We start from the raw sequence: 12,595 nt of genomic DNA, 5'->3' as shown, positions 1-12,595 counted from the left end.
TTGCAGCCATCATTCAATTGAGAAATCTTCGTGGAGCGGCTGCCCAGTGCTGGGTCCCAGGAGGACGTGCGTCCGTGGGGGAACCGACCAGGTGAGGCTCTTCCTCCTGTCCACGAGCCAGGCTCTCTCTTCACTGACTTTGCCAAAGCATTTCACATGTTTGCCTAGGTTGCTGATGTCTTTACGTTTTCTTGTATTCAACAAACTTTGACCAGAATATTCAGTCCATTTCTCTCCTCCTTCCTAAATTGCATTCGTTCCGTCACTGACCCAGGCCCAGGGGTCGGGGCTGGGAGTTGACCAGCAGCTAAATCAGATCCCGGGACCACAGCCCCAGAGGGGAGATGATGCTGGGCTCCAGTGAGGAGGGGGCCCGAGAAGGGCCTGCCGGGACTGGTGCCAAGATTGGAGCACGCAGCAGCCCTATAGAAACCCCGGCACCCCGGACGGGCTCCACGCCCAAGTTGGGGGGATTGTTACCCCATTCTACAGCTGAGAAAAGTGAGGCATCAGTTTTTCATCTTCGGCATTGAATGTTTGTCAAAGCATTTCACACCCAATAACCAGTCAGGGACCAACAACAGCTATATGGAGTCAGTAAGGAAGCAAGTGGGCGGCTTTGGGCAAGGGCTGGCTCCACAGTAGGCAGTCATTCCTGTCCCCAGGAGATCTTTTGCTCAAAACTCAGAACATCAGAATCAGACAGAGGCTATTGGGTCCAAATAATACCCCCTGGAGCTCTGGGGGTCCCAAAGGTGGAGGAAGCACTCAGGGGGTTCTTGGGTTCCTCTTATAGTAAAACAGCTCCTCTGGGCCATGTCACGTGTAAGCCAGAGGCCAGCTCTTCCCAGGTCCTCCAGCTTTTGGGGGCTCACCCTATGCTCACGCCCACCTGGAAGCAGATTCTAGCCCCATCTCAGGCTCACTGCCCTCCCTTCCCCCCCACCCCAACCCACTCTGTCCACCTGCGTGCTAACACTAGTGAGGGTGAGAGCTTGACTGAGACTTGGGGGGTGCCAATGCAGCAGGGGCTTTGCATTGCCTGCCACTCAGCTACGGGGCTGCCTCCTTGGGCACCTGGCCCCCCAGGCCTTCCTGGGCAGATCTTCACAGGGGCATCCTCTCCTCCTTTTTTCTCCTCCCAGGCCTCGCCTTGCTGCATCATCTACTCTCTTCCTTGATTCTCACCGCACGATTTGCACACCCCCTTCCTCTGTATTATGCTGAGCCATTCACTCAGCTGGAAGTTCCACCCCGTCAGGAACTGGGACAGTTGGAGATTTACCCTACTTGCAAGCTGACAAGTGAGCCGCCACAGTTCCATGGAGGCTGGAAAAGACGTGAGATGCCTGGATCAGAAGCAAAGGATGGTTTGCGACTCACGGCAGCAGCCGGAGCCAGCTATCAGCATTGTCATGGGCCAGTTCCCCAAGCTCCGAACCCCACAGAGGGTCAGACGGCACCTGCGTACTCAGTGGTTGTGTTACAGGAGAGGAACCCTGACCTCAGGGACCCTGAATCTTTCCTGGGAGGCAGTAAGCATGCCTGCCCTTCGCTCTGGAGGGAGAAAGGAGCTCTATATTTCCAGGCTGCTCACTTACACTATGTTGAATAGCATCTTTCCAGAATTCATGTCCATCAGGAAACTGTGAACCTGTTCTTATTTGGAAATAGGGTCTTTGCAGATGAAATCAAGTTACCATGAGATCATACTGGACTAGGGTGGGGCCTTAATCCAATATGATTGGTGTCCTTGTAAGAAGAAGGAAGTTTGGACATAGACACAGAGAGGGAAGGCAGCCATGTGAAGACGGAGGCAGAAATTGGAGGGATGCTGCCACAAACCAAGGAGTACCAAGGACTGCTAGCCATCACCAGAAGCTGGAAGAGGCCAGGAGGATTCTTCTCTAGAGCTTTCAGAAGGAATGTGGCCTTGCTGTCACCTTGATTTGGGACTTCTGGCTTCCAGAACTCTGAAAGAATAAATTTCTGTTGTTTTTAATCCACCCAGTTTGTGGTAATTTATTACAGGAACCATGGGAACAAATACATCACAACCCAAAAGCCTTGAAAAGATGGTCAGGAACAAAGGGCAGTGGTGTCTTGATCACAGCATACACAGAACCATGGGGAACCCACGGAGGGTCGTCTCTAAGGCCCGTGATGCTTTTGATCATCAGAACTGAAGACCCACCCACCTTTTCTTGCCCTTGACGGGGGTCTCACCTCTGTCCCAACTGTTCACCGTAGCATTTCCCCCCTCCTTGTAAAGGAAATTTTTTACCAGCTAATAAGAAAGATTTTAAATGCTTATATCATATCATTGCTACATATGGGATTTCCACCGAAGATTGTTTGAAGAAAAGCTTCTGTGGATTTCAAAATTTTTAAAGCTGGGAAGACTGGGCCCAGCCCTCTCAGCTGGCAGCTCAGAGAAGGGCAGGGGCTCCCCCAAGGCCAAGAGTGAGTCAGAAGCAGGGTTAGTCAGTTTGCCGAACTGCAGCCCTAGGCACGGCCTCCGGAGTTCGTCCCCAGTTTCCGCTGATCAAAGAGAGGTCAGAGCAGAAGAGAGAGATGTTGGGCAGAGCAGGAAACGTGGACGTTGCTGGGGCCCAGAGGGGTCTGGCAGGGCTCACGCCCCTGCTGCCGGGGACAAAAAGCGTGTTTTTCACAAGCAGCATCCTTCGACCATCTCCTCCCGTTGTCTCCTGTCTGACGGCGGAAAACTCAGCCACATTTGTAACACCGTCCCTCCTATCCACACCACTTCCCTCAAGATCTCCACCATCGTCTTAAGAGCTGTCGGGCCAACATGTTACCTAAAAAAATCCTGTTGAAAAGGGGCCACCTCTTCGGTGGGAAGGCAGGGATCTCATCCGTCTTGCTCCCCAGGCTGGCAGGTACAACACAGTATGTGTGTGTGACCGGCTGTGCTGGTGCCGGGGACCACCAGCTCCACTCAGCCAACCCACCCACTCGTCCCACACGCTCGGGGCCCTCACCAGGTGCCAGACACACTGCACCAAAGGCTCTGCAGCTGGGATCTGGCTTAATCCCCATGACAAGGTGACATCTGCCTGTTTTGCACGTAAGGAGCCAGAGGTTGAGAGAGGCAGATCTACAGTTCGAAAGCAGCCAAGCAGGTAAAATGGGGGTGGTATCAGGGCGGGGTGGGGGGAGTGGGAGGTGGGCAAAAAGGAAGGGAGGGAGGGAATCACTAGATGCCCTTTCAAGAGACGGCTAGGTATATTCTAAGCACACTAGCTAATCCTATAAGCGTCTGTATCTTTCATTTCTTGGAGCAAGTTCACAACTCTGTAAGTTGTAAAAAACTGATAGTAACGCCAAGATTTTTATCCATAAAGATGCAAATGAATTTCATCAGGTGGAGGGATGCTGGGTCCCCTACCCCAGGGAAGTAGCCAGTTTTGCATCTGTTAGCAAATTCAATTCCGCCTTTCTGATTTCCTACACATGTGTCTGCTCTTGGCTTTTTCCTCTGAATTGATTGTAACATCTTATTGGTCTCCTCACTAATTAATGAGCTAAATACAATCTTTGGTGCATGTTCATTTAATATTTGTATGAGAGTTGTGTGTTTACCCTTCAACCCAGGGGCCCCCTATCTAGCTCCATGCACCACCTCAAACTGCAAGTGTGCCTCGGAATCACCTGAAGGGAGGGCCCCTTACCACCCAGACTGTGGCCCTACCGGACACTTCTGATTCAGAAAGCTGGGTGGGGACTGAGAGTCTGCATTTCTTTTTTTTTTTTGGCCGCACTACACGGCATGTGGAATCTTAGTTCCCTGACCAGGGGTCGAACCCATGCCCCCTGCAGTGGAAGCACGGAGCCCTAACCACTGGACCGCCAGGGAAGGCCCAAGAGTATGCATTTCTAACAAGGTCCCGGGACTGGGGCTGCAGACTTTGAGGACCACACCTCTCCCTTGAGCTCACCCTGCTTCCTCCATCTGACCCACCCTGTCCTGCCCTCTCCTCTGGGGTAAACCCCTCAGCCCTCTGGCAGAGAGGATTCTGAGTCCTGTCGTCCCCACCCTCCCCTCAGAGGCCCTCTGGGATAGACAGAGCCCCGAGCCTGGTGTTGGTTCTCACATCCAGGGGCTCACTCTGTCTTGGGGTTGGGGTGTGGCTCAGAGGCAGGGCTCCTGTCTAGGGATGGGAGACCAGCAGAGGTGGCCCAGGAGGAGGCCCAGGCAAGCAGAGCCAGGTCGTGAAGGACAGGAGCCTCACCCGACCTCCCTGCAGCTGTTCCCATGGCCCCAGCATGGCAGCGCTAACCCTCCTGAGCTCCCTGAGCCTTCAAACCTGACTCCCAGGACTGGCTTGGAGGGGCCAGCCCCGCCCCCTGCCCATCTAGGTAGGGGTTGGGGCCCCGTAACTCAAGCTGCATTGCCCTCTTAAAATTCTCCCGATTGGCTTCTGCTGGTGGCTACGAGGATGTTCCCACCTGAGTCTACTTTTCCAGCTCCTGTGCACCAGGGAAGGACACGGGGGCCCCAACGTCCAGCCCCTGCAGGCTGAGTCTGGGTGGCTCAGTGGGAGTCTCTGCCCGGGGTCTGGCTCTCCGCCCAGTTCTCCCAGGTTCCTCCCATCCCACAGGCAGGGAGACCCCCTCCTCGAGAGGCAAGCGACTTGCCCCTGGCCACACTGAGGAATTCTGGCAGAGGCGAAACGGGTGCCTACTAGTCCCCTGACTTCTCCTTCTGGACTTGACTACACCGCCTGGGCTTTCTTGGTAGATAACCAGGCGTGTGTGAGAGGGGTTGCCAGGAGCTGCAGTGACACATGCCAGCAGACAGATGGGCACAATGAATGTGCAAAGCCTCTGACAGCCCAGGCACAGAGCACCCCGATAAAGCTGCTGGGCTCACCCCTCCCTTCTCCAGGAGAGCTCGTGTCCATTGCTTGGGGACAAGAGCTGGGCCAGGAGGACGGTGGAGAGACTGGAGCCAGGAAAAAATGGAGGCAGAGAAGGAAGGTCCCTGGAGAGAAACGCTGCCCACATAAAGCCACATAAAGTCTTTCAAGTGCTAAATAAGAAGATGCCTGTTATTTGAATTAGAAATAGAATATGTAAACCTCTACTCAGGCGTTAAAAATACAGTAACACTAAATAAAATAACCTAAGATAAAGTGAGGAAAGCATTAGAAGTGCCGCTGGCTGGTTCTCCATACAGGCATTTTTATCCACCTTGAATAAACTCAAGCCCCTCCCCATCCACTATGGACATCTAAGAAAATGGGGCTCTGAGGCTGGGCATATCAGAAAAGACCCCGGACTCCAGCTCTGGCAGCTGGCACTCACACCACACCAGGCCCACACCCAGGTGCAAAAAAAGGGACACCTCACGATGCCTCTGTGTCTCACAGATTATTTTCTGCATTTCAGGTAAGTGTATTAGGGCCCTGATATCCATCAGAAAGGGTGGAAGATTCATCTAAGGAAACGATTCTTGTCTAGGGTTTGATTTAGGGGTTTTGGTAGGTTGTTGATGTCTTTTTGGTTTTGCACTCATTTATACTTTTTAAAAAAGTATTTTAACAAGTTAGAATTACCCTGATAACAAAACTTGTCAAGGACCTTATAAGAAAATTACAGACCAGTATCACTTATGAACATATATGCAAAATCCTCAACACAAGTTTAGCAAATCGAATCTAGCAACATATACAAAGGATAATGAATGTGACAAAGTGGGCTTTTCTTCACAAATGCAAGGTTCGTTCAATATTCAAAATCAATGGGGGCTTCCCTGGTGGCACAGTGGTTAAGAATCCGCCTGCCAGTGCAGGCGACGTGGGTTCGAGCCCTGGTCCGGGAAGATCCCACATGCCGTGGAGCAACAAAGCCCATGCGCCACAACTACTGAGCCTGCGCTCTAGAGCCCACGAGCCACAGCTACTGAGCCTGTGTGCCACAACTACTAAAGCTGCGTGCCTAGAGCCCGTGCTCCGCAACAAGAGAAGCCACCTCAATGAGAAGCCCACGCACCGCAACAAAGAGTAGCCCCCGCTCGCCCCAACTAGAGGAAGCCCACGCGCAGCAACGAAGACCCAACGCAGCCGTAAATAAATAAATAAATAATGATTCACATAATTAACAGAATAAAGGATTTAAAACATCATATGATTTCGATAGATGCAAAAATCACATGATCAAACTCATTCATGCTAAAAAGATGTTTTTAATTTTCATCAATACAGGAATAGGAGGGAACTTCACCAACCAGATCAAGAAACTGCAAGAAAACCTACAGCTAACATCACAGGGAAAGCGGGGAGACTGAGGCTTTTCTCAAAAGACCAGGAGGGAGACAGGATGTCCACTGTCCCCACTTCCATCCAGCTTGGCCCATGGTCACAGCCCACCTCTGTGTGCCAGCAACATGGTAGTCCACACTGAAAACCCTGCAGAATCCACAAAAGGCCCCCAAGGCCTCTCCCCGGTGAGGGAGGTCCGGTCCTTGCATTGCATTGGGGGAACCCAGGAAGACTGAACCTGGGGAGGGGGCTGCAGGCGCCTTTTCTGCTGAGTTATTTCAAGGCAAATTGGGCCTGTGTTTCCTGCGGAGGCCAGGCTTGCTCTCTGGGAAATCCGAAAGCAGCAGTTGAAGACAGATTCTTGGCGGGACTGCGGGGTTGCACTAATTCTGCTCGCCAGCCCCGGGTGCTTCGGCCGAGCGCAGGGGGCTGGCTGCCAGCTTCTCAGAGTGCGCATTGGAGGAGTGGGGTTTTGGCAGCTGGCTGCGTGTGAAAGGCCTCAGCCCAGACCCTTTCATCAGCAAGTTATCCCCGCCAGGGGAGGGAGTGTCAGTTGTGTGGTCAGAGCTGTTCCCAGAGGGAGGGTGAGAGAGAGGGTCTCTGGAGGAGGAATCTGGCCCACAGGGCTGGCAGGCTGGGTCCTCCGAGCCCACCCTCTCAGGCACCCCTGGCTTGCCTCAGCACCTGGACCTGAGCCCTAGACCGTCACAGGCAGGCACCAGGCCTGTGGGGTGTTCCAGGTGGCAGCCTGCAGGATGCATATTCATCCCAGAGTCCCGAGCCGGGCTCTGCCCTTGGTGGGTGGGAAGCTTCCACTCAACTCCCAGGAGGGGGTGCGGGAGGTACCTCCAGTTCCAGCTCCCAAGACCCTTTCTGGGCTTCCAGTACTACAGTCCTCGGCCACCACCTGGCAGAATTGGTTTCTGGCTCTGGTTCCCCTGCCTCCACCTCGGAGCTCCCCAGGGCTCCCATGTACATCCAGGCCCAAACACAGGGCCTAGCACGGATGAGACACGTGGAAACACTCCTTGAACTGAACCAGACTCGGGGCACGAACCCGCGTCCCCAGTATCGGCAGGTGGACTCTCAACCACTGCTCCACCAGGGAAGCCCCGGAAGCCTCGTTTTTGATCAGCTCTGTCTGGTGTTCTGTGCAAATGTTTATGTTCCATGGGAGCACACACTGTTTGTTCTGGAGAGGGAGGGCTCCCCAGGGAAGGGGGAGGGCTCCCCAGGGAAGGGGGAGGGCTCCCCAGGGAAGGGGGAGGGCTGTGTGGAGCAAGGCCCCTTAAATGTTCAGGAAAATTCCTGAAGGCACCTCATGCTGGGGTGGGAGGGCTCGGGTGTAGGTGAGGCAGAGGGGCCAAGCCCTGCACTGATGTCTCCCAGGGCCCCTGGACCTCCTGTAGGGCTCGGGGGCCAGGCAAAGGGACTGCCAGGCAGTGTAGCAGCCGCCTGGAAGTCCCAGGGACCCTGGGTGGACAGGCCAAGAGGCAGGACTGGGCATTCCCAAGCTGAGAAGTTCGAGGTTCGGTCACTAGGAAATAGCCTCTTGACACAAGCTTGCCAGGGTGGGTTCCATTCGGACCATGACCCCTGGGATGCAGCTGGCACTTCCAGAGTCCAAAGGAAGAGTCTGGAACCTTCTAAGAGAGACACAGTCAAGCGTGAAGCCTGGGCTGGGGAGAAGAGTGTCAGGTCCTCAGGCCTGACTGAGTCTGGGTCCTTCCTACTTGCCAGCCTGTGCCTGGTACACAGGTGTGATGCCCAGATGTAGGGCCCAGGTGAGGCATGCATTTACCAAAACGTCTCCTGGGTGCCGACCTTGCCCCGCTCTCTGCAAGGTACGGCCATCATTTGCCATTCACTGAGCACCTATGATGGGCCAAGCCCTGCACTGCACCCTAGGGACCCAGAGTTGAAGGCCAAGCTCCCTGCTTTCCAAGACTTTCCAGTCCAGGGAAGAGGAGGAGGTAAGGAAGGGACCCCAACAGTTACTCCTGTTTATCAAGGCTGCTCGGCCACGCCAGCTCCTTAGTGAACAGGCGTCTACCTAGGGGACAGGAGGATCCACGTGCTCCCGCAGTGCCATCAAACACAAGACCCAAGACAAAAGGTCAAGTCTGAGAAGCTAAAATGCAACGTGAGGGCTTCCCTGGTGGCGCAATGGTTGAGAGTCTGCCTGCCGATGCAGGGGATGAGGGTTCGTGCCCCGGTCCGGGAAGATCCCACATGCCGCGGAGCGGCTGGGCCCGTGAGCCATGGCCGCTGGGCCTGGGTGTCCAGAGCCTGTGCTCCGCAGCGGGAGAGGCCACAACAGTGAGAGGCCCATGTACTGCAAAAAAAAAAAAAAAAAAAAATTCCTTTTGCCATGAAAGGTAATATCCACAGGCTCCGGGGCTTAGGACGTGGACATCTCTGGGGAGCCATTACAAGCCTGGCACACAGGGTGACCTGAGGCAAGTCACTGCACATTGCTGGCCTCCGTCTCCCTGTGGGCAGTCACTGGGTAGATGTCTCCAAGGGTCTTCCCCATGGAGCAGAGGCTCAGCAAGCCCTTGGAATCTTTGGGCTATTACCCCATCCCACAAGGGCACCAGAGCCCCTCTTGGCCAAGTGGGGTGTAGGAGATCCCAGAAGGGACCCCAGATCCACAGGGGCAGTGTTAGAAATAGGCAGACTCACCCATCAGAGAACTGAGCTTTGCCCAGGGCTTTAGATTTGCAAAGCGCTTTTCTTACATGCCGGGCAACGAGCAAAAGCTCACTAAATAATGTTCAGTGACTCAACCAATGAATAAATAAATAAAAGAACAAACTTGTGAAATTGGCAGGTATGACCGTCCCCACTGTACGGACAAGGAGCCTAAGGCTCAGAATGGATGGGTCACTCGACAAGCGACTCAGCCTCGGTCTGCTAGCTGCAGAGCCTGTGCCCTTCCGCGCTGGGACAGTCCCGGCGCACAGTGGGGCTGGCCTCCACCAGGGCGCAGGGAAGGAAATAGGAAGTTGGCTGCCACTGCGGGGCTGGGGCCTCACCTGAACCTCCCACCGTTTCCCACAGTCTCTCGTGACCCGCAGAGCAGCTCGGAGGTGACACATGTGCGTGCTGGGGTTTCCTGCCAGGCCCGGGGACACACTCAGTTCTCACCCTTGGACGAGGTGGATGGGGCTCTGGGGTTCAGTTGCCTCTGCATCCCCTTCATCCCCTTCACGTTTACCCCACAGTCCTGGGCCCCTCAGAGGAGAAGAGCTCAAAATCCCCCAAAAGCCAGATGTAGACTTTGAACCAGGGGTCTTGGGTTGGGACACTGGCTCTGTTGTTCCTCACTGTGTGGTCCTGGACATTTTTTTAAGACTTTATGTTTTTGGAAGAGTTTTAGGTTTCCAGCAAAATTAAGAGGGAGGTGCAGAAATTTCCCATATACACCCTCCCCCCACTACAGTGCATAGCCCCCACCCCACTATCAATATCAGATGCCTCCTCGTGGCACATTTGCTACAACTGGTGAACCTACACTGACACGTGGTTGACATTAGGGCTCACTCTTGGTGTTGGACATTCTGTGGGTTTGGATTAAGGTATAACGACATGTATCTACTATTACAATATCATAGAGAAGTTTCACGACCCTAAAAATCCCGTCTCCACCTATTCATCCCTCCCTCTCCCCACCCCAACCCTTGGCAACCTCTGATCTTACTGACCCCATAGTTTTGCCTTTTCCAAAATGCCATAGAGTTGGAATCATACAATGTGTAGCCTTTTCAGACTGGCTTCTTTCACTTAGTAACCTGCATTTACTTTCCTCTGTCTTGGTGGCTTAATAGCTCACTTCTCTTTAGCACTGAATAATATTCCATTGTATGGCTATACCACAGTTTTTCCACTCACTTACTGAGGGACACCTTTGCTGCTTCCAAATTTTGGCAAATATGAATAAAGCTGCTATAAACATTTGTATGCAGGATTTGCATGGAAATAAGTTTCAACTCCCTTGGGTAAATACCAAGGAGAGTGATTGCTGGATCGTACATATGGTAAGAGTATGTTTAGTTTTGTAAGAAACTGCTAAGCTGTCTTCCGAAGTGGCGGCATCCTTCTCATTCCCGCCTGCCGTGAAGGAGAGTTCCTGTTGCTCCACATCCTCGCCAGCATTTGGTGATGTCAGTGTTCTGGATTTCGGCCATTCTAACAGGTGTGTAATAGTATCGCGTTGTTGTTTTAACTTGCATTTCCCCAATAACATTAGATGCAAGGTATCTTTTCATATGCTTCTTTGCCATTTGTATATCTTCTTTGGTGAGGTGTCTATTAAGATCTCTGGCTGGGCATGTTTTATAACCTCTCCATGCCTCAGTTTCCAATTCTGTAAAGTGTCAAAAATCATATCTATCTGTTTCAGTCACGGTCCCAGCAGAAGACAGAATTTACCCCAGGTGGTCCAAATAAGGCACGTGACCAAAGGGACTGCTTACAGAGGTGTGGGCAGGTTCAGGAGCACCCAGAGACTGGCAATGGCGGGAAGATGCTACCATCCCTGGGGCTGGAGGAACAAGCAGAGGAGATGATGCTTCCAGCAGAAGCTGGTGGGAGCTAGAGTCACAGAGGGCCTCCCGGCAGAAGCTGTGGTCATAGAGAGGTGAAGCTGCATCCAACCTCTGTCCCTGGACACCGAATTAAATCTCAGAGACAGAGTTTTGGGTGAAGTAGAAAAGAACAGCTTTATTGCTTTGCCAGGCAAAGGGGGTCACAGCGGGCTAACGCCCTCAAAACTGTGTGTCCCACCTTGGAGAGGGTAGTGAGAAGTTTTATAGTAATGGTTCAAAGAGGGTGTGATCCGCCTGTGGACATTCTTCTGATTGGTTGGTGGTGAGGTAAGTAGGAGTCAGCATCATCAACCTTCAGGTTCCAACTGGTCTGGGGTCTACGTGCTTGTGGGCAGCATACCTTGGTCAATTGTTCACTTTTCCCACCTGGAAGGGGTTTCAGGATCCGCAAAACAGCTCAAAGATATTGTATGTATATGTTGATGGGGACCCAGGACCTTGCCCCAAGGCTGCCCTATTGTTTTTCTTGACCGTTTGTTTCTCCCTAGTCTCCCATCCCTTCCCTTTGGCTCCCGTCGGGAAATGGAACCAGGGTCTCTTGCATGACAGGTGGGAGCCCTCTTTGAACCATTACTATAAAACTTCTCACTACCCTCTCCAAGGTGGGACACACAGTTTTGAGGGCAGGAGCCCGCTTGGCCCCCTTTGCCTGGCAAAGCAATAAAGCTGTTCTTTTCTACTTCACCCAAAACTCTGAGATTTAATTCGGTGTCGGGGGGCAGAGGCTGGATTCGGCTTCAGGGGCACCGACAGTGTCAGTGTACAGCACATGGCAGTGGGAGGAAATGCCCCATCCTCTCTCCCTCTGATCTCCAGCTGTTGCCCCCATTGGCCAGACCCAACCAGGCACCAGTGGGGGACGCAGCCCACCAGGGTCGGCACAGAGCCAGCAGCGGATGGATCTGGGGGGCAGGGGATGCCACAAGTGAAAAGTGACCAGCGCTGCTCACGATGGGGCCATTCATCCACGTGTTCTTTCAACAGACAAACACTGTCTTAACCACTGGGGACCCTCTGGGGGAAGAAAAGCGACAAATCACCCCCCCTCAGGGAATTTACATCCTACTATGGGCGTGGGGCATGGGGTGTGGGCTATTTCCACCAGAGCAGAACTTCTCAAACTTCACAGGAGCTTGGGAATCACCAGGAGGGCTTGTTAAAACCTAGATTCCCAGGCCCCATCCCCAGTTTCTGTAGGTCTGGGGAGGCCCGAAAATTTCCATCCTACCAAGTTCCAGGGTGCTGCCCATGGAGCAGTCGCGCCACCCTTTGACAACCATGGCCCTGGGATATTTAGATGCTGGAAGCGTTTGTTTGTCCCATCCCTGACCCCTCGGCCTCCCTCAAGACCACAAGCCCCAGGGCAGGGACTGAATCTGAGTGTCTGATTTTTCCTCCGGGCTACCGGCGACCCCCACAGGATGGGGCTTGGGGAAGGGGCGCTCCGTGGGCGTTAGAGGGCCGCGGAGGAATGCTTACTGGCCGGAGAGCCGATCTGGGCCGCCAGGGTGGCCGGGGACACCCCCTTCCCCGGCGGGCACCGCCCACAGCCTGCGCAGCACACCCGGGTGGGGGGATCCCGGGAGGGCGCCCCCGGCCCCCGGCTCCCAGCTCGGGCGGGCCCCGGTGGGTGGGCGTACCCGCGACCCAGGTGGCTACCTGCCGCGCGTCTCCAGCAGCCCAGGAGTCCGCTGGCTCCGG

The sequence above is a fragment of the Neophocaena asiaeorientalis genome, unplaced genomic scaffold, assembly GCF_003031525.2.
Source record: "Neophocaena asiaeorientalis asiaeorientalis breed wild unplaced genomic scaffold, Neophocaena_asiaeorientalis_V1.1 scaffold242, whole genome shotgun sequence".
NCBI classification, from domain to species: Eukaryota; Metazoa; Chordata; class Mammalia; order Artiodactyla; family Phocoenidae; genus Neophocaena; species Neophocaena asiaeorientalis.
This window is presented reverse-complemented; position numbering follows the sequence as displayed.